The 22,979-nt window shown below is 46.2% G+C and overlaps 1 protein-coding gene across 4 annotated transcripts in view; it reads right to left on the bottom strand.

Moving 5' to 3' along the window:
- The window catches only part of LOC127414631 (IQ motif and SEC7 domain-containing protein 1-like), a 120,802-nt gene that overhangs the window by 39,171 nt on the left and 58,652 nt on the right, over positions 1-22,979 (bottom strand). The window lies entirely within an intron of this gene.

Here is a 22,979-nt window from a genome sequence, read left to right as displayed (position 1 = left end):
AGTCATTGCAAAAATGGCTATAAAAGTTCATTCTGAAAAGGTCTAGCATCTTTAGTTTCCAGATACCACTTGGCTTGATATTTTTAAATGCAATGTAATGAAATGAATGCAAAAGTGTTCAAATAGTGACAAAATACTTTTTGGGGACACTGTACATTAGAACACCACAACAGTGCAACGCATTTAAGTCTAATTGGAAAGTTAGCTATCAACACTGGCTTCAGGTTCCATATGCCATTTATGTTTGCACTGTATAAGTATAAACATATTTCTATGTGTTTAGCTACAATGTGTGGGAATTAAAAGCATGCAGAATGAATGGTTATGTGAAATATACAGCAAAACATTATGATATTAGAGTGCAGAAAATAGGAAAAGTGTGAAGGTCCACAGTTTCTTGTCAGAGTCTTAAGTAACAAGGTTGCACTTATTTTGAGAGGCATTACTCTCACACCTGGCTTTAAATGGCACCGTTAAGGAAAAGAGGATACAGAATGACAGTTGAAGCTCACACTCTCTCTGTCTGTCTCTTCCTTTGCTCTCTCCAATCCAACATTATCACGTGTGAAAATGGAGTGTTAGTTTTAAAATTTTCCCACCGAAATTCAGATCCAATGTGCCAAATTCTGGATAAGCGCCACCATGTTGTGAATGTTCATACCCTGATAATCCCCTGCATTGTGTCTTTGACGACACATCATTTTTGATCTCTGGCTCACGAGAAACTACAGTTGCAAAGAACACTGTTTTGTAATGTAATTAAGACCAAAACAAATTGGTTTTAATGTACATTATTACTATTTAAATGTTTTTGAAAATCAGACTTGTGCCTTTCACATTACATCCATTCAAATGTTTTATTTTTGTGTAATGTTTGCTCATGTCTCGCAATTGCGCATTGCATAACGCAAAGGTGTTTATGTGCATGACTGTAGCTCCAGCTTCAGCCACTGGTGGGCATTTCAGAAATTCAAAACACTTACACCCTGTCTACACCAGGTGCATCCGTTGACGCGATGCAACGGAAAGTCTTTAGGCTGTCTACAGTGGACGCGTCAACACAAATGTTCTGAACCATTTTTTTTTTTTTTTTTTTTTTGTGTTGTTGGCAGTAGTAGCACCAGCGCAAAATGGAACAGAACACCCGCTTAATGTCAGCAAAGGACGCTTCCAGTGTAGACAGCATCATTGATTATAATGGGTCCTATTGCTTTTGACGCGATGCGCTGCTCGCATCTGGTGTTGACAGGGTGTCAGGATGAATTCCAATCGACAGTGATCATCCCTATGCCCTACTCACTCTGAAGCATGGGATTACTGTATGAATGTATCCTTAACTAACAGTTTTGTGGAAAGGTCCTTTGTGAAAAAAATACAAAAAATTTTTTTTTACTTTTGTTTGGAACGACCCTTCAAGTGGCATCATCCCCTTCCTGCAGTGCCCTTCAAGGGTGCAAAAATTCAGTTTGGAAAACGCCCACATTCCAAATTTAGCACATAAAACTCTCAACCTACTATCGCCAAATTTCCTGTTAGATAAGTCTGCCCATGCATGGCTCGTTTATAAGGCTTCAACTAAGCCAGCAATACTTGAGTCTGTAATGTACAGAGAGATTGTGAGACAGAGTAGGAAGAGACTGAGAATGTAGGAGGGTGGAGGACAAGGACAAAAAAAAGCTCTTCAAGACTGACGTTCCTCACACTGTAAGTCATTAATTGCTGTATCTCAGTTCCTCAGCTGTCTGTCTGACATGCCTCATCAAGCATTCTTCTCTGACACAGTGCTGAAGTGATCACTTCCTCTGCTGCCCTCTTAAGTGTCCTTCTATTAGTACACTACAGCGAGAACAAGAGGAGACAGTGAAGGACACGGTGACACCCACAAAATGTGTCATGCAGGGAGAGGGCAACAAGATAAAGACTGTGTAGTTTTGGATGAGTGCAATAGCTCAAAATTTGAGTTGAGGGTGAGGGATGGAGTATTTGTAGCTGGGGATGAGGCTGGTGGGAGTACAGACACACATCTGTGTCTGATGAGCGTTAAGTGTGTATAGAGATATGCATAACACAATGGAGATTATTTGGGCATTTTCACAACAGAGCTTTTGGTGCATCCCTTAGTCCTTATGGTTTTCCAGTTCGGTTTGTTTTGTTGATGTGACAGCTTTCTTCTGACCTTTGGTGCAAATCTAAGAAGTTCACTGGAGTATAATTGATAAATGACAATATGATAGCAATTCATCTTAATTTTCAGAAGTCTTACGCTATTGATGACATATAATTTGGCTATTATAACATAATGCATTTCTAATTTCTCACTGCTTGTTTCCGCAGAAATTGACTTTGGTGAGCAGCTCACATTCTTGCAATACAAATCGTGCAAGTGCTCAGATTTTCCTTGTTAGCCCCCAGAAACTTCTGACATCCCCCTCCTGTTCGGATGAAGAGACAACCTCTTGCCCACCCTAAAGATCAAAATGTCCCCCCAAAGATCGCATCTTAGTAGCAGCCCTGGTAGAGGCTAAGTTTTATTGATTTAAAACTCAATAGCATTAATCTTAAAAACCTCATCTCTTTTGGATAAAATTACTTGCTTTTAGGACCATTCAGTGGACATTTTATCTCAGAACTTCCGTGATACGTGTAAGGAGAAATGTAATATCATTTTGCAAAACATCACCAAAGTCACATTTTATCATGAGATCAGACTGGAAGGTTTGGTAGTAAAACCCAAAAAATGGAAACAATTTGAACAGAGCTTTCCCTTTTGATGCCTTGTCCTCCTTACTTATGTGTCCTTCAAGTGGAGTCGGAAATACTGTATCTATGAGTTCAGAGCATATTAAGTACTAAGTGACCGTGTATTTACCAGTGGGAAACTTGGAATTCTAGATGATAGCCGAGTTGGTGAGTTGTAATATTGGAAGGGGCGTGTTGACATGAAAGATGATGGAAAGCAATGATTTTGCAAAATTATTTCAATTTCAGTTTTTTAAAAATATTATTAATTTTTTACATATGACAGATATAATAGTCAACTAATGTAAAGCTATTCACTCACCCTTAATGGTTTGTTTTATAAAAATGAGTTAATAATATGTTAGATATCATGCATTAATAAATCAAGTCTGATAAAAGTCATGCAGGTGTATTCACTTATGTTTATTCACTAGTACAACAGAAAAACAGCTTTTGCCGTCGTTCATTGTGTATTTGTTTGACTTTGGCTTCTTCTATATTTTGTTTGTTGCTAACATGCATGACATGTTGTAATAATGAATGCTTAACTCAGATGTAGGAGCTTCCTAGGTCCACCTGAAGGCAGCAACTACAGTGGTAAACAGCTGCCTCTAGTACTCACTCTGTATACTGCAGTTCAAAGCCAAATAATATAATGTTGAAAAGATGCCCAAGTGCAGGAGAAAGGGTTGGAATCAAACTCGTGTTCAGAGCAAGTAATCAAAGTGCGAAAACAGCCTTGGACTGAAGATGATGTGGGAGGAAATCGGGGATCTTGGCATAGAAAATTAAAAGTTAGGGATTGCTGTAGGGTGCAAAAAACTATGAAACTATGTGGAACTATGGGACTTTGGATCTGTAAGCCCTCTGCTGGCCCTTACCTGGCCTGCTCTGGTGACCTGTCAGTGAGCGGCTCAGTTCTGCTCATCCTGGACGGGCAGCAGAACTGATGGTGACTGTGGCTTTTAGCAGGTTGATGAGAGCTGAAGGCGGAGGAGAGATGAGAAAGTGTGGAGCAGCTGGAGGATGAGTGAAGTCTGACATCTCTGAGAGAGGGAGAGAAAGACAGATAACAGAAAGAGGGATGGAGGGACAAGTGGACAACAAAAAGGGGACAGAAATGGACACAGAAAGAAGCAGATAAGCAGATGATAGCATGATGCAGCAACATACACACAGGCAAAAGCAGTTCAAGTACAGAAATAATGTTTGAGCGCCATGTTTAAGGAATATTTCACCCAAAAATGAAAATTAAGATTTCTTAAAATTAATGTACTCACCCTCATGTTGTTTCAAAATCAAACAAAAAAGATGATGTTAGGCATAATGTTGGGGCCTCAGTCACCATTCACTTTCATTGTATCTTTTTCCTATACAATGAAAGTGAATGGTGACTGGGCTGTTAGTCCCTAACATTCTTCCTAACATCTCCTTTAGTGTTCCACAGAAGAAAGTCATACATTATGGTGAGTAAATGACTACAGAATTTTCATTTTTGGGTGAAGATAAAGAAGATAAAGTTAGATAGCTGATAAGACTGTTGGTAATGAGCTATGAAAAGTGTTAATTTATATTAGATAAATGTAAAAAATGGGTGTTAGTAACAAACACAGTTTAAAAGCTGTTAAAAACAAGAAACATTTAATAAAGAGAGCTTATTGTAGGTATGAATATTAATGAGTGTAAGAAAACCATTCATACTTCATATTTTCCAAGAATAATGGTCACCCTGCTGCACTGTAAAATGAAGCATTGTTTGGTGTGTGCAAGAGAAGGAGAGATGGAGACCACTAAGAGGGTAACTAAAGACTCCCACCACCCCAGAGGCTTACATAAACCAACATAGAGACTGAAATCTGCATACTGTATAAGTCTACTCATTATGAATATTGTATTTCCCACCTTTTATGGTATTAAAGAGGCCCTGTTATGCTTTTTGGGATTTTACCTTTCCTTTAGTGTGTAATATAGCTGTTTGTGCATGTAAAAGGTCTGCAAAGTTACAAAGCACAAAGTCCACACCAAAGGGAGTTACTCTCTCCCACAGAAAACACTGCTACTGAACTGCCTGAAACGCCTGGTTTGCAGTCCAGCCATTACTTCCGTGACATAGCTACGTCACTATGTAACACATTTGCATAATGCCTGCCTCAGGAATGTGCTGCTCAGGAAGCCTCTGGAACTGAAACTCGGTTATGGTAAGGGGCATTACATTTCCAACACACGCTCTAAGCGGTTGACCAGTCACAACAGACTGGGCCAGCTGACCAATCAGAGCAGACTCGGCTTTTCAGAAGGGGGGCTTTAAAGAGACAGGATCTACAACAGAGCATTTCAGACTGAGGGTGAAATTAGGTGCTGCAGCAATTTACAGTATGAGAAAAATAATGTGTTTTTTGAAAATTAAAGCATGTAAACCTATTCTAGTAGACCCCCAACATAAAATTATGAACCTGTAAATGAGCACAATATGGGCTCTTTAAGTCCTTTTTATAAGCCCTCATAATATTTGATATTTATTTGACATTCAAAAACTTTCCATATGCAATATATAATGTACACCTCTATCAGCTTCCACAGCAGAAGGCCGCTTACAATTTCACTTTATTCTTTCATATTACAGTCTTCGTTGAAACAAGTCACCCACATCTATTTCCATAAAACTGCTAGGCTGCATGAGTCACTCCATCTGTAGATTGTAAGCATTTTAGCTGTTTAGAACCCACCACAGTCAAGCATACTGACCCAAACCCTTTCATTTTACCATAGAAACAGCACTATTTGATACAAATTGTGTATGTTCCCTTCCAGTTGGTGTTGACGAGAGCAGCTCCATTTTAAAGAAGAGTTAGCATGTGATAATGAGGTAATGCCAGCAGTCATTTCATATAATCTGAGACAGCCTTAAAGGGATAGTTCACCCAAAAATAAAAATTCAGTCATTGTTTATTCACCCCTGTGTTGTTATAACCCTATATGACTTTCTTTCTTTTTCTTAACACAAAGGGAGAAATTGTGGAACAAATGCTGTGCTCAGTGATGTCATAAAATGGCAGTTTATGGTGACCACCTCTTGAAGCTTCAAAAGAACACAAAAGTATAATTCAGAAGTCTAATAAATTATTCCATGAGACTCATGATTGTTATGAAAGCTTACAAAAGGTTTGGTGAGAAACAAACTGAAATGGAATGTATTATTTAGTGAAAATGTTCACTGACCGCTGATCTACTGTGCGTGTTCATGATAGGGCACAAGAGCAACAGTTCACACAGTCTCATCGCAACATTGGGGCAGTCAAGCGAAAACAAGTTTATTTATCTAAAAACAGGTCCTCCACAGTGATAGCGATAATAGAACACAACACAGCTGCACACAAAACAGAGAACAGAATGTCCTGGTTACTTGCATAACCTCCGTTCCCTGATGGAGGGAACGAGACATTGTGTCGATGTAGTAACACTAGGGGTCACTCTTGGGAGCCCAAAACACCTCTGGTCTTTGATAAAAGGCCAATGAAAATTGGTGAGTGGTATTTGCATACCACTCCCCCGGACATACGGGTATAAAAGGAGCTGGTATGCAACCACTCATTCAGGTTTTGTGCTGAGGAGCCGAGACAAGGTCCCAGCCATTTCAGCGGGTAGTTCAGCATTGTGGCAGGAGGGACACAACGTCTCGTTCCCTCCATCAGGGAACGGAGGTTACGCAAGTAACCAGGACATTCCCTATCTGTCACTCACTCAATGTTGTGTCGATGTAGTGACACTAGGGGTCCCTATATGAAACGCCACACTGGCTGAACTATGTTATGTGAACTGGCGGTGTGTGAAGGGCAGACCACTGTGTGCCTCATAGCCAGTGCACCAGGCCAACACGTAACCTCCCCCAATGCTGTTATGAGTGTCGAACGGCCCTTCGGGGACAAGTCGACTGCCCAAAAGATAGAGACAGGCTAGCCCAGTCGTGGCCTCTTATCCTCTTTTTTTCCTCTCCCCCCAAAAAAAAGGAATGAACTGACTGGGGCCACCAGGTCTACGGCAGGGGGGTGTCCCTCTCAAGGGGAAGACACCGCGGAGACCACACCCCGCCCAGAGGGGGGGGGGTATTTGAGTGGATATACGTCACATGGGGTTACCTATGGGGAACCACCACATGCGGAGCACCTACCCCAGTAGAGAGCTTAGTTAGCACATGTACTGAGCTGGCAGCGAGTTTCTCCACGAACTCGTCTGCCACAGGGCTCGGAGGAAATCATCCAGGGAACACAGTTTGTGAACACTACTGGGAGTCAACAGTGCACGTCTTCAGCTTAGGGGAGGTGAAAGGCACTATGTGCAAGCGATATGCCTGGCCAGCTGTCCCGGACTTACCTGCTTGTGCCTGCCACTACACGGGACGAAACCAGTTCCACCCAGAGATTGTAGAACCTCGCAAATGTGTTGGGTGTTGCCCAGCCCACTGTTCTGCAAATGTCTGTTAGAGAGGCGCCACTGGTCAAGGCCCAGGAGGCCGCTACACCCATGGTAGAATGGGCTCGTAGCCCTGCCGGGGGCGGCATGTCCTGGGCGTGATATGCCATTGCTATGGCATCAATGAGCCAGTGGGCAATCCTCTGCTTGGAGACAGCGCTTCCTTTCCGCTGTCCAACAAAGCAGACAAAAAGCTGCTCAGAGACTCTAAAGCTCTTCGTGCGATCCAAATAGATGCGTAAAGCATGCATCGGACACAGCAACGTCAAGGCTGGGTCTGCCTCCTCCTGGGACAGCGCTTGCAGGTTCACCACCTGGTCCCTAAAAGGGGTCATGGGAACCTTGGGCACATAGCCCGGTCAGGGTCTCAGGATCACGTGAGAGTAGCCCGGACCGAATTCCAGGCACGTTTTGCTGACAGAGAATGCTTGCAGGTCTCTTACCCTTTTGATGGAAGCGAGCGCAGTCAGGAGGGCAGTCTTCAAAGAGAGTGCCTTAAGCTCAGCTGACTGCAGGGGCTCAAAGGGGGCTCTCTGTAGACCCTGAAGAACTACAGAGGTCCGATGAGGGAACGAGGCACGGCCTGGAGGGATTCAGCCTCTTGGCGCCTCTTAGGAACCTGATGATCAGATCATGCTTCCCTAAGGACTTACCGTCGATTGCGTCGTGGTGTGCTGCTATGGCAGCAATGTACACCTTCAAGGTGGAAGGGGACAGCCTCCCTTCCAACCTCTCTTGCAGGAAGGAAAGCACTGATCTGACTGCGCATCTCTGGGGGTCATCCCGATGGGAAGAACACCACTTAGCGAACAGACGCCACTTAAAGGCATACAGGCGCCTCGTAGAGGGAGCCCTAGCCTGTCTACCATCGCAGGTGGGAGACAGCTTAGAACTAGCACGTACTTGCGTGCCCATTGCAAACAGCGCCCCAGCCCATTTTAGAGGCGTTTGTCGTGACCACGACGCGCCTGGAGACCAGCTCTAGGGGAACACCTGCTCGTAGAAACGAGAGGTCGGTCCAAGGGCTGAAAAGACGGTGACAGACCGACGTAATGGCCACACGGTGTCCCGTGGCGCCATGCCCGTCTCGGGACTCGAGTCTGGAGCCAGTGCTGAAGCGGCCTCATATGCATCAACCCAAGCGGGGTGGCCACCGCCGAGGATGCCATATGCCCCAGGAGCCTCTGAAAAAGTTTCAGTGGAACCGCTTTTTTCTGTTTGAATGCCTTCAAACAGGCCAGCACCGACTGGGCACGATCGTTCGTAAGGCGCACCGTCAAGGAGACTGAGTCCAACTCCAAACCGAGAAAAGAGATGCTCTGAACCGGGAGGAGCTTGCTCTTTTCCCAGTCGACCCAAAGCCCTAGTCGGCTGAAGTGTGAGAGCACCAGGTCCCTGTGTGCGCACAACACGTCTCGAGAGTGAGCTAAGATTAGCCAGTCGTCGAGATAGTTGAGAATGCAAATGCCCACCTCCCTTAACGGGGCAAGGGCAGCCTCTGCGATCTTCGTAAAGACGCAAGGAGACAGGGACAGGCCGAAAGGGAGGACTTTGTACTGATACGCCTGACCCTCGAACGCGAACCGCAGGAAGGGTCTGTGTCGAGGAAGCATCGAGACGTGAAAGTACGCATCCTTCAGGTCTACCGCCGCGAACCAATCTTGATGCCGGACACTCGCTAGAATGCATCTTTGCGTCAGCATCTTGAACGGGAGTCTGTGTAAAGCCCGGTTCAGTACTTGCAGGTCCAAGATTGGCCGCAACCCACCGCCTTTTTTCGGTACAATGAAGTAGGAGCTGTAAAAACCTTTCTTCATCTCAGCTGGAGGGACAGGTTCTATCGCGTCCTTCCGTAGGAGGGTAGCGATCTCCGTGCAAGGTAGCAGCATTTTTGTCTTTCACCAAGGTGAAGTGGACACCGCTGAACCTGGGCGGATGCCCGGCAAAGTGAATTGCGTAGCCGAGTCGGACGGTCCAGACCAGCCCTCGTGACGGATTGGAAGGCGCAAGCCATGCATCCAATTTCCGCGCAAGGGAGACCAAAGGGACAACGTCATCGGATGTACCGGCAGGTGGGGCCTCGCAGCGGGGTGGAGTTCAAGGTGCCACACCACGTCGTGGCCGTGCTGAGTCCGAGGACATCGAAGCACTTACCTGGCTCCTTGTGACCACCCCCGGAACAGCCTGGGATGGGGGAGGAAGAGGCCTGTCCTTGTGACCCGTGGAGACTGTCACATCGGGGGCGGATTTGTGCCACAGCTGGGCGTTCAGGGCGGGAGACCGCCGCTGGAGCGCCAACCTGCCAAATGGAGTGGTGGACGGTGGTCGTGATGCCAGCCGTACACACCAGATACGTGACCCAGGGAACAAGGAAACCACTCTTGCTGAGCTCTTGAGTACTGCAGCCACTTGGGCATGCAGCGCAATTAAATGCAAAAGATAACAAAAAGATGAAGATCTGCTTACCAGCTCCAGAGCAGCAGGTTTTGATGTCCCTGGATCGCCCGTCTCAAGGGCGCTTTGAAGCTTTCACGGGTTCTGGGCAGCCGCGAGATGGGTGGCGTCTGCTTCCTGCAGTGGGCTCCACACCGGGGCCGGGCCGAAGGGGCGGGCTGCAGCGGAGCCGGTGCAGTCACCGTAGGGGGACGCCCTTGGCGATGAGTAGATGGGGTGCGGGATCTTGAGCCGTGCTGGGGCAGGATATGCCGGCTAGCATCCATCTACTGCTCTACCATCAAGAACTGCTGGGCAAAGTCCTCGACAGTGTCGCCGAATAGACCCGCCTGGGAAATGGGGGCAGCAAGGAATCGTGTCTTGTCGGCCTCACCCATCTCGACCAGGTTGAGCCAAAGGTGGCACTCCTGGACCACTAGTGTGGCTATCGTCCACCCGAGAGACCGCACCGTGATCTCCGTCGCTCGGAGAGCGAGGTCGTGCATCAATCCCGGGGCGGAACTACCCTCGTGCAGTTCCTTTTGTGCCTTGGCGGACTTGCAGGAGAGCCATGGCGTGCAGGGCGGAGGCGGCTTGTCCAGCAGCACCGTAGGATGACGTAAACCTACAGGCCTTGGATGGGGGCTTTGGGCACCCGCGCCAGGTGGCGGCGCTCTGCGGGCATAGGTGCACCGTGAGCGCCTTTATCCATCGGGGGATTGCCAAATAACCCTTGGCCACCCCACCATCGAGGGTAGTGAGAGCGGGGAAGCTGAAAAGATCGGGACCGGGCTGTAAAAAGTGCCTCCCGCGACCTTGTCAGCTCTTCATGCACTTCCGGGAAGAAAGGAAAGGGGGCGGGGCGTGGCTTTGAGCGGCGCCGCGAGCCCAGGAACCAATCACCGAGCCGCGAGGGTTCAGGGAAGAGCGGTGAATCCACTCTAACCGACGCTCGCGGCTGCCCGGGAAAGCATGTCGTCATCTCCGCGTCAGCCTGTGACTGGGCGATCGACCCTGAAGGGAGGAGCCCAGCTGAGGCTTCCGACTGGACGAGCCCGCTGTCCGATGCTGCTCTCGAGAGCTCATCACTTTCGCGGGCTCCGAATAAGAGGTCGAACTCGCCATGAGACGAGCCGGCGGACTCACCCGGAAGCCCGATCGGGGCAGACGAGTGTGCTGGGGAATGGGAGGTCCGCGGGGGGATACCCGGCAGAGGCGGTCCCATTGGGGTCCCCAAATCGCCCCCAGTGCTAGCCGCGCTGGCCTCAAACCCGTGGGTAAAAGGACCGAGGCGGGAGCCTCTGGGGTGGCTCGCTTTCTTACGAAGGCGAGCCGCGACCGCAACGTTACCATGGACATATTCTCGTAATGAGAACATGACCATCCACGAACACTGTCTCTGCGTGAGCAGTGCCCAGACATGAAAGACAGTGATCGTGATCGTGACCATTAGAAGGCGAGAGATAACGAGCACAACCAGGAATAACACACAATCGAAAAAGCATCTTTAAAAAGACGCGTCTTTAAAAAGACGTTCCGTGTCTGCCGCTCTTTTAGAGAAATATATACTCTTTTAGAGGGGAAAAATGCTCTTTCAGAAAATATACTTTCTAGTTTTTCTGCCGAAGCGCCCAGGGGCGTTCTCTGCAGTGCACCAGTGCAGAGAGGGAAGAAGCCGCTGAAATGCGCCGTCAGATCCAGCAGAGGTGAATGAACAGTAGTATTCAGCTCAATGAGCATGACCGTTCGGCTCCGAAGAGAAAATCTGAATGAGTGGTTGCATACCAGCTCCTTTTATACCCGTATGTTCGGGGGAGTGGCATGCAAATACCACTCGCCAATTTTCATTGGCCTTTTATCAAAGACCAGAGGTGTCTCGGGCTCCCAAGAGTGACCCCTAGTGTCACTACATGGACACCAACGTCGAGTGAGTGACAGATAGGGAACGTCATGGTTACTGGTGTAACCTCCGTTCCCTGATGGAGGGAACGAGACGTTGGTCCCTAGTGTCATTACATCGACACCAACATCGAGTGAGTGACAAATAGGGAACTCTAATGGAGAAAGACATCTTCATAGAATGGTACGATTCCCAAACAGGTCAAGAAAATGAACATGAGATCGTAATTAAAACAGGTGCGACATCAATGGTGTAGGTTCACAAAAGCCAGCACAAAGCAGAAAATTTTACTGTGTCGCACAACGTTAATCGCTTGTAATAAAAGCAATTTGTTTGATCATCCTCAAATGAAGCATGCAAAAGAATATTATAAAAGCCAAAAGATGAACGTATTAATTCGGTCACATTTTTTTTCTTTTCTTGCAAGTAGTGTTTATATTTCATGTTTATTTTCTGCAAGAAATGTTTATTTTCATTGGATTTTTATTTATTATTATTATTTTTTTTTACTTGTGTATTATTTTCTTTGTTGTATTGTGTTACAAAAAGTTTCTAATAATAATAATAACATTGGTCAACGACATAGACTGAATTATGTGGTACAATGTGAAATTTAGCATTTTGGTAAGGTTGATTTTTTTAAATAATTTGAGTGTTTCTTTTTTATTAAATTTTTTTAGTTTCCAAAAATAAGCATTATAATATGGTTATTTAATATATAAACCAATTTGTATTAATTTTCCAGAAAACTTTTACTATATCGTGATTTATATCGTGATATAAGATTTTGGTCATATCGCCCACCCCATAGTACAGTATAGTATAGAATACTATAGTATAGTGCTTTACTAAGGCAAAATGCAGTAAAAACAAATCACTGAAACTGATAAAAATGGCTTCAAAGATTTCGATTGTCCAGCCAAATGTGGATAATAAAATTTTCACACTCTGTTTTCTCTTAATCAGAGCATACTGAGCCAAACTTGTCTGTCACAGGACAGATCATATTCTACAGTGGTTTTCATACTCTGCATTTTCGCTGTGGTGGGAAACAAAGCACCCCCTGCAGCGTTTGTCTGGTTTCAGACCTACTTAGGATTCTGTCAAACCCCGGTGCTTTTCCATACAACTACATCCCATACGTGCTCAGTGCACATGAGTGGGAACACAACATGGGTCACTATATTAGTTTGATTTTTTAGAAATTTGGTGGCGTTATGCGCACCAGAGTGAATGACACTAGCGCCTCTGTGCATCTCATGCTGCAATTCAGCTGATGTGCATGTCCAGGAGGAGGAGACAGCTAGTTGAGAGCAATGCATTTGCAGCCCTGTGTACACTGCACACTCACTCACGCAAACCAACCACAGTTCAGTTGCAACCAAACTCAGACCACTACAGGTTGTCTTGTGTTCAGTACCACGGTCAGCACACCAGTCCAAAAAACAGCTTTCATATTACCAATTTTTCATGCGAACCATACTCTGATTCAAACTAAACTGTCAGTGTGAAAGGCCTCTAAGAGACATGATTTCAGACATTTTTTGTCAATTGTGTAGTTACTGCATTTTGCCTTTGCACAGCAGTACAGTTATGACTTCAGTTAAATAACTGTTAGTGTGTTTAGGTGTATTTAGGGTAAAATAACAAAATATAGCTACTATATTCACGCCAATCCACTAAAGAGGGTGATACTAGCCAAAGATCATCACTTTGGGAGTTTTCTGAAAAAAACATTCTACTATCATATATATACGGTACAATGCCATGTTTAAATAGCACAGAACAGAGACTAACAACAGACCTCCAATACCATACATTTTTGGGGAACTGAATTGTGTATCATCCTTCCCAGTGATCCCGCAGATCTTTAACCACCAGACTTCATCCAGCCCTCAGTTTAATCCTCATTATCACACTGCTGATGTAACTCTTCATTGTTTTCAGTAAGACATGGTGAGAGTTGTTTAGTATTTTCACTCTCCCATTTTTATTCAATGCTTGTGCTCTGGCTCACTTCACTGACTGACATGTGAAGCTGTTTTATACAGTATGTATACATGATATGTACTGTATGTATTAATGTGTGTGTATGTGAAGCCAGGATGTAAAATTATCTAAAAAAAACAGCCAAGAAAGTCCATCCATGATCCCATGTGACACATGTATTCATTACCACCAGGATTCAGCCACACACTGTCACAACACTTAAACACTTTTTCTTTAATTGGTCTCATGAATGAATCTGTTTCATTACAGCCCCTGAAAAATGTAGGAAACAATTTAAGGTGTTTATAATATTTGCCTATTCAGACCCACTGAACAAGGCCAAGAAAAGAATGAATGCTTACACTAACATCATGAGGTAAAAAAAAAAAAAAAAAAGCCTAATTAATAAGAAGCAAATAAATTATGTCAATTTCCTCAGATTCATAATGTTTATAAAATATGCCAGAATGTTTAGAAGCTAATTGCAAGAATAAACTGAAACAGAAAAAGTAACAAAAATATACAGATCTAATATTCAAATCTTCTCAAATCCTAATACTACAGAGCCTCTTAGAGGACAGTGCAGGAACTTTTTTATCTGAAATAGTTTTGCGTGCCCTATCAATATGTTTTGCATTTCCTCGCAATAACTTTTACGTTACCTTGCAACAGTTTTGGGTGCCCTCCCAATACGTTTTGCATTCCCTTTCAATAGTTTTGCATTCCCTTGCAATAGTTTTGCATTCCTTTGCAAGTTTTGCATTCCCTCGCAGTAAGTTTTGCATTCCCTCGCAATAGTTTGCGTTCCCTCGCAATAAGTTTTGCGCTCCTCCGCAACAGTTTTGGGTGTCCTCCCAATAAGTTTTGCATTCCCTCGCAATAGTTTTGCATTCCCTCGCAATAAGTTTTGCGTTCCCTCACAATAGTTTGCATTCCCTCGCAATAAGTTTTGCATTCCCTCACAATAGTTTGTGTTCTCTCGCAACTGTCATGTGTATTCTGTTGATTCATGTCTTTTATTTTGAAATTCTAGTTCCTGTTTCATGTCATGTTTTCCTGTTTCCCTTGTCATGTGATTTCTGCTTTCCCTCCATGTTCATGTGTCATGTTTTCATTGGTTTATTGTTTAATTAGCTTGTTATGAGTTCTGTTTGTTCATTGGTTTATGTTCTCCCATGTCTTGTATTTAAGCCCTCATGTTTGCATTGTCTAGTTGTCAAGTATTGAATGTGTATGTGAATGTTGTTTTGTTGTCAAGTCAAGCCAAGCCAAGCCATAGTCAAGTCTAGTTTATGTCAAGTTCATGTTTTTGTTAAATCACGTTTATAAATAAACTGCACTTGGGTTCTTCATCTTCACGTCTTCGTCATTGCCATCATTGTCAGCAGCCGGCATACGTTACAGCAATAAGTTTTGTGTTCTCTTACAATAGTTTGTGTTCCCTTGGAATAAGTTTTGCGTTCCCTTACAATAGTTTGGATTCCTCGCAATAAGTTTTGCGTTTCCTCGCAGTAGTTTTGCGTGGCATCCCAATAAATTTTGCATACCCTTGCAATAGTTTGCGTTCCCTTGCTATAAATATTGTGTTCCCTCGCAATAGTTTGCATTCCCTTGCAATAAGTTTTGCGTTCCCTCACAATAATTTTCGTACCCTTGCAACAGTTTGCGTTCACTTGCAATAAATGTTGCGTTCCTTTACAATAGTTTGTTTCCTCGCAATAGTTTTGCGTGGCCTCCCAATAAATTTTGCGTACCCTCACAATAAGTTTTGCGTTCCCTCGCTAAAAGTTTTGTTCCCTCGCAATAGTTTGCATTCCCTCACAATACATTTTGTGTTCCCTCGCATAAGTTTTGTGTTCCCTCACAATAGTTTGCTTTCCCTCGCAACAGTTTTGTGTGCCCTCCCAATAGGTTTTGTGTTCCCTTGCAATAGTTTTGTGTTCCCTTGCAATAGTTTGCGTTCCCTCGCAATAAGTTTTGCGTGCCCTCCCAATAAATTTTGTGTTCCCTCCCAATAGTTTTGCATTCCCTCGCAATAGTTTGCATTCCCTCGCAATAAGTTTTGCATTCCCTCACAATAGTTTGCATTCTCTCGCAATAAGTTTTGCATTCCCTCGCAATAGTTTGTTTCATCGCAATAAGTTTTGCATTCTCTTACAATAATTTGTGTTCCCTTGCAATAAGTTTTGCATTCTCTTACAATAGTTTGTGTTCCCTCGCAATAAGTTTTGCGTTCCTTTACAATAATTTGTGTTTCCTCGCAATAAGTTTTGCGTTTCCTCGAAATAGTTTTGCGTGGCCTCCCAATAAATTTTGCGTACCCTCATAACAGTTTGCGTTCCCTCGCTATAAGTTTTGTGTTCCCTTGCAATAGTTTGTGTTCCCTCGCAATAAGTTTTGTGTTCCCTCACAATAAGTTTTGCGTTCCCTCATAATAGTTCGCGTTCCCTCACAATAGTTTGCATTCCCTCGCAATAAGTTTTCATTCCCTCGCAATAGTTTGCATTCCCTCGCAATAAGTTTTGCATTCCCTTGCAATTGTTTGAGTTCCCTTGCAATAAATTTTGCATTCACTCGCAATAAGTTTTGCATTCCCTCGCAATAGTTTGAGTTCCCTCGCAATAAATTTTGCGTTCCCTCGCAATAAGTTTTGCATTCTCTTACAATAGTTTGCGTTCCTTCATAATAAGTTTAGCATTCCCTCACAATAGTTTGCGTTCCCTTGCAATAAGTTTTGAATTCCCTCGCAATAGTTTTGCATGCCCTCCCAAAAGTTTTGTGTTCTCTTGCAATATTTTGCATTCCCTTGCAAGATTTGTGTTCCCTCGCAACAGTTTTGCATGCCGTCCCAATAAGTTTTGCATTCCCTCACAACAGTTTGCATTCCCTTGCAAGATTTGTGTTCCCTCGCAATAGTTTTGCGTGCCCTCCCAACAAGTTTTGCGTTTCCTCGCAATAGTTTTGCGTACCCTCCCAATAAGTTTTGCGTTCCCTCCCAATAGTTTGTGTTCCCTTGCAATCACTTTTGCATTCCTTCAGAGTAATTTTGCATTCCTTTACAATAGTTTGTGTTTCCTCGCAATAAGTTTTGCGTTTCCTCAAAATAGTTTTGTGTGGCCTCCCAATAAATTTTGCGTACCCTCATAACAGTTTGCGTTCCCTCGCTATAAGTTTTGTGTTCCCTTGCAATAGTTTGCGTTCCCTCGCAATAAGTTTTGTGTTCCCTCACAAAAAGTTTTGCGTTCCCTCATAATAGTTTGCGTTCCCTCGCAATAAGTTTTGTGTTCCCTCGCAATAAGTTTTGCATTCCCTCGCAATAGTTTACATTCCCTTGCAATAAGTTTTGCATTCCTTGCAATTGTTTGAGTTCCCTTGCAATAAATTTTGCATTCACTCGCAATAAGTTTTGCATTCCCTCGCAATAGTTTGAGTTCCCTCGCAATAAATTTTGCGTTCCCTCACAATAAGTTTTGCATTCTCTTACAATAGTTTGCGTTCCTTCATAATAAGTTTAGCATTCCCTCACAATAGTTTGCGTTCCCTTGCAATAAGTTTTGAATTCCCTCGCAATAGTTTTGCATGCCCTCCCAATAAGTTTTGTGTTCTCTTGCAATATTTTGCATTCCCTTGCAAGATTTGTGTTCCCTCGCAACAGTTTTGCATGCCCTCCCAATAAGTTTTGCATTCCCTCGCAACAGTTTGCGTTCCCTTGCAAGATTTGTGTTCCCTCGCAATAGTTTTGCGTGCCCTCCCAATAAGTTTTGCATTCCCTCACAATAGTTTTGCGTGCCCTCCCAACAAGTTTTGCGTTCCCTCGCAATAGTTTTGCGTACCCTCCCAATAAGTTTTGCGTTCCCTCCCAATAGTTTGTGTTCCCTTGCAATCACTTTTGCATTCCCTCGTAGTAATTTTGCGTTCCCTTGCACTAGCTTGAGTTCCCTCACAACAGTTTGCGTTCCCTAGCAATACATTTTGCATTCCTTCACAATAGTTTTGTGTTTCCTCACAATAAGTTTTGCGTTTCCTCACAATACGTGTTGTGTTCCCTTGCAATAGTTTGCGTTCCCTAGCAAAGAAAATTGCATTTCCTCGCAATACTTTTGCGTTCCCTCGCAATAGTTTGTGTTCCCTAGCAATACGTTATGCATTCCCTCGCAATAGTTTTGTGTTCCCTTGCAATAAGTTTGCATTCCCTCACAATAGTTTGTGTTCCCTAGCAATTCGTTTTGTGTTCATTCGCAAAAAGTTTTGCGTGCCCTCGCAATAAATTTACTGTGGTTTAACTACATTAACTATACTTTAACTATGATATTTTTAGTAAAACCATAGTAATGATACAAGAAAACAAAAACTATGGTAATAAAAATCATCATTTTGGTTCATTTGGTTCCCAATTGATTCAGTTCACGAGACATTGCTGAACGCTTTGGGGAATTCCTTTTCCACGACCTAGTTGATGCCTTTGTGTCATAATGCCAATCTTATGATTGGCAATGGTGTTTGAGTCCCGCCCCATTAGGTGCGCATTTGCCCTATATAAGCAGGCACTCAAAATTCAGAATTTTATTCCTTCAAGACTAACATCATCTTGTCTTGACTACGCACCTGTTTCAGCCCTCTCTTCGTAATATTCCATTCAAGTGACGTAAAAATCTCATAAAATAGCAGCTTGTGTGTACACATCTTTTTAAAGATGTTGTATCGCAAGTGTTCCTGTGAGCGACACATCGCTCCATCAGACCAACATGAGAGCTGTGTTCACTGTCTGAAGCAGCTCTCATGGGGACAGACTGCCCTCACTGTGAGGATATGAGTCTCAAGACGCTCCGCTTTAGAGTCACCTTCGTTCTGAGGGACAATTCCACCTCATGCGCCCTTCCGACCGCTTCCTCTGTGTTAAGTCTTGAGGGACCACATGAGGAAGCAAGGCGGGGCCACGAGGTAGAGCTTGAAGAAACCGAGGAAGATCTCGCGCACCACAAGCCCCACGAGCCCCTCGATCTTCCCATGCAGAATCTTTGCAAGTGCAGTACACACATGATAAACTCCAGCCTTCTATGAATGAGCACAGTGTTGTCGTATTTGGCGGGTCTGACGATGATAATGATGCGTGTCCCTTGCAGCATCGGAAGAATGGCCCATGGAAGATGCTGCAGCCTCTTCCCACAGCGAGGGTGAGGAGTGCACACTGGTTATTGATACAAGTTACTCCGTGTCATTGCGTGGGTGGTCGAGGAGCTCGGCCTTGAGTGGTCGCCTCCTGTCAAACTGGAAAATTCTCATCTGAATAAATGATTCATGCACACCGTCCACCATCAACAGACCATGGTTCAGAAAGCAGTGTCGTTCTTCCCTGAGGTTCACACGGAGCTTACTGAGACCTGGTGCGCCCAGATTGGAGGGGCTGCCGTCCTCAGGCATATTTCAGCGTCGAACTGCCACAGTCGCAAAGGGTTTTACAGCTGCTACCCTATCTTTCCGAAGAAAGACGGCAGGCTTCGGCCGATCCTAGATCTGAGATGCTTGAATCGCGCACTGACAAAACACCCATTCAAGATGTTAACTCAGAAACAGATCTTATTGCACATCCACCCATGGAACTGGTTTGCATCAATAGATCTAAAGGACACGTACTTGCATATATGAATTGCACTGCGCCACACGCTGTTCTTGAGATTTGTCTCTGGCACCGCACATGTTCACGTAATGTGTCGATGCAGCACTCACCCCTTTAAAGATGAACAGCATGTGCATTCTAAATTAATTAGATTGGCTGTTAATGGCCCGATCAGAGGCTCTGCTATGCAAGCACAGGGACATCATACTTCACCATTTGAACAGCCTGGGTATCAATATCAACTGGGCAAAAAGCACACTTCCCCCTAGCCAGCAAATCTCCTTTTTGGGGGTTCAACTCGACTTCATGAGCAAGCATACACACCTCACGAGCAAGTGTGTCCAGACCATTCACCAGTTTCTGTCTCAGTTCAAACTGGGAAAAACATTTCCACTGAAGTCTTTTCAGAAAATGATGGGTTTTATGGCAGCAGTATCTGCTGTCATACCGTTAGGTCTTTTACACATGGGGCCTCTCCAGTGCTGGCTCAAACACCATGTACCGAGTCATGCCTGGCATCAGGGGCACATGCTCTAGCACCTTGGACACCTCCAAACCTTTTCAGCAGGGTGTGATGCTGGGTCAGGTTTTCAGACAAAAAGTGGTGACCACGGATGCATCCAACACGGGTTGGGGTGCACCGTGCAATGGACGCCTGGCTTTCGGCACTGGACAGGTGCGAAAAGAGCATGGCACATCAACTGCTTGGAAATGCTAGCCGTCTTCTTAGCGGTGAAAGCTTTCCATTCCGACATAGTGAATCATCATGTTCTGATTTGTTTAGACAACATGTCAGTGGTAGCGTACATAAATTGCCAGGGCGGCACTCAATTGCTACCAATGTTGAGCCTGGCGCAAAGCCTCCTGGCAGGGGAAGTACAAACCGCCTGTCGCTACTATTGATCGGATGGGTTAGTGAGGTCCTCGGATCAGCAACGCCGGGGCTCCTCGTGGGCCTTGGCGGAGCGCCGAGAAGACGATAAGTAAAAGTTGTAACAAGGTTTCCATAGGTGAACCTGCGGAAGGATCATTAACAAAGGCTCTGATGGTGAGAGGTCCAGAGCAGCTGAAAAAAAAGGCTGAGGCCGAGGCAGGGGTGATGGTGTCCACCCCACCCGGGGCGAACCATGGTTCGTCCTACATTAAGCGAGGTCACCTGTACCCTCGGCACATGCGGCAGTACCCTCCTCCGTGTGCCTGGACGCTGATGCGCACCGCTCCCGGCGAGTACACCTAATGGAACCTAAGGGTTCCTCCCGGGGCCACGGCTGTCTGATGGTCGCTTTCCCACCGATTGGTTCATCCCTCACCTTGTCCCCACGGGGGTGCATGCTGGGGGGCTGCAACTGCTGCTGAAGGCTCGCAGGCACCCCCACGCGCCTTCATCCTCCTAAATGCAGATGGCACAGCAGTCCATTTCATCGCCTTTCTCCGTGACGACTTCGAGCGCCGGGGGGACAACCGTTCTCACGGCTCTGCTTACAACCTCAGACCAGACGAGACAACCCGCTGAATTTAAGCATATTACTAAGCGGAGTAAAAGAAACTAACCAGGATTCCCTCAGTAGGAGCGAGCAAAGAGGGAAGAGCCCAGCGCCGAATCCCCAGCCTGGCTGGGGTGCAGGAAATGTGTACTAGGGCTTCGGGTCAACTGGGGAAAAAGCAAGCTCCTCCCGGTTCAGAGCATCTCTTTCCTCGGTTTGGAGTTGGACTCAGTCTCTTTGACAGCGCGCCTCACGAACGGGCGTGCACAGTCGGTGCTGACCTGTTTGAAGGCGTTCAAACAGAAAACAGCGGTTCCACTGAAACTCTTTCAGAGGCTCCTGGGGCATACGGCATCCTCAGCGGTGGCCACCCCTCTCGGGTTGATGCATCTGAGACTGCTTCAGCATTGGCTTCAGACTCAAGTCCCGAGATGGGCATGGCGCCGCGGAACACATTGCATGGTCATCACGCCGGTCTGTCACTGTCTTTTCAGCCCTTGGACTGACCTCTCGTTTCTACGGGCAGGTGTTCCCCTAGAGCAGGTCTCCAGGCGCGTTTTGGTCACGACAGATGCCTCCAAAACGGGCTGGGGCGCTGTTTGCAATGGGCACGCAGCTGCCGGCTTGTGGACGGGCCCGCGACTGCACTGGCACATCAACTGCCTCAAGTTGTTGGCAATTCTGCTCGCCCTGCGGAGGTTTCAGCTGTTGATCCAGGGCAAGCACATGTTAGTTTGGACAGACAACACGGCAACGGTAGCATATGTCAACCGCCAAGGCGGTCTGTGCTCTCGTTGTATGTCACAACTCGCCCGCCGTCTCCTCCTCTGGAGTAAGCAGCACTTCAAGTCGCTGCGAGCCACTCACATCCCCGGCGACCTCAACAATACAGCGGGCATGCTATTACAGCAGGTTACCCTCAGGGGAGAGTGGAGACTCCACCCTCAGGTGGTCCAGCTGATTTGGAGTCGATTCGGACAGGCACAGGTGGACCTGTTCGCCTCCCAAGAATCCTCCCACTGCCCGCTCTAGTACGCCCTGACCGAGGCACCCCTCGGCATAGACCCGCTGGCACACAGCTGGCCCCCTGGCCTTCGCAAATATGCGTTTCCCCCAGTGAGCCTAATTGCACAGTGCAAGGTCAGGGAGGACGAGGAGCAGGTCATCCTGGTAGCACCCTACTGGCCCACCCAGACATGGTTCTCGGACCTCACGCTCCTCGCAACAGCCTCTGAGGAAGGACCTTCTTTCTCAGGGACAGGGCACCATCTGGCACCTGCGACCAGAATCTCCATGTCTGGCCCCTGGATGGGATACAGAAGACATAAGCGGTCTACCACCCGCGGTGGTAGACACAATCACTCAGGCAAGGGCCCCCTCTATGAGGTGCCTGTATGCCTTTAAGTGGCATCTATTCGCTAAGTGGTGTTCTTCCCGACGGGAAGACCCCCAGAGATGCGCAGTCGGATCAGTGCTTTCCTTCCTGCAGGAGAGGTTGGAAGGTGTACATTGCTGCTATAGCAGCACACCACGACACAGTCTACGGTAAGTCCTTAGGGAAACACGACCTGATCATCAGGTTCCTGAGAGGCACCAGGAGGCTGAACCCCTCCAGACTGAGCCTCGTTCCCTCATGGGACCTCTCTGTAGTCCTTCAGGGTCTACAGAAAGCCCCCTTTGAGCCTTTGCAGTCAGCTGAGCTTAAGGCACTCTCTTTGAAGACTGCCCTCCTGACTGCACTCACTTCCATCAAGAGGGTAGGAGACCTGCAAGCGTTCTCTGTCAGCGAAACGTGCCTGGAGTTCGGTCCGGGCTACTCTCATGTGATCCTGAGACCCCGACCGGGCTATGTGCCCAAGGTTCCCACCACCCCTTTTAGGGACCAGGTGGTGAACCTGCGAGCGCTGCCCCAGGAAGAAGCAGACCCAGCCCTGACGTTGATGTGTCCGGTGCGCGCTTTACGCATCTATTTGGATCGCACGCAGAGCTTTAGGATCTCTGAGCAGCTCTTTGTCTGCTTTGGTGCACAGCGGAAAGGAAGCGCTGTCTCCAAGCAGAGGATCACCCACTGGCTCATTGACGCCATAGTTATGGCTTATCACTCCCAGGACGTGCCGCCCCCGATAAGGCTACGAGCCCATTCTACCAGGGGTGTAGCGGCCTCCTGGGCCCTGGCCAGGGGTGCCTCTCTAACAGACATTTGCAGAGCAGCAGGCTGGGCAACATCCAACACCTTTGCAAGGTTCTACAACCTCCGGGTGGAACCGGTTTGGTCCCAGGTAGTGGCACACAATACAAGCGGATAAGCCCGGGATAACCGGCCGGGTGGATCGCTTGCACATAGTGC

The sequence above is a fragment of the Myxocyprinus asiaticus genome, chromosome 24 (assembly GCF_019703515.2).
Source record: "Myxocyprinus asiaticus isolate MX2 ecotype Aquarium Trade chromosome 24, UBuf_Myxa_2, whole genome shotgun sequence".
In the NCBI taxonomy this organism is placed as follows: domain Eukaryota; kingdom Metazoa; phylum Chordata; class Actinopteri; order Cypriniformes; family Catostomidae; genus Myxocyprinus; species Myxocyprinus asiaticus.
Note: the sequence above shows the minus strand (reverse complement) of the source record. Positions and strands in the feature narration are given on the sequence as shown.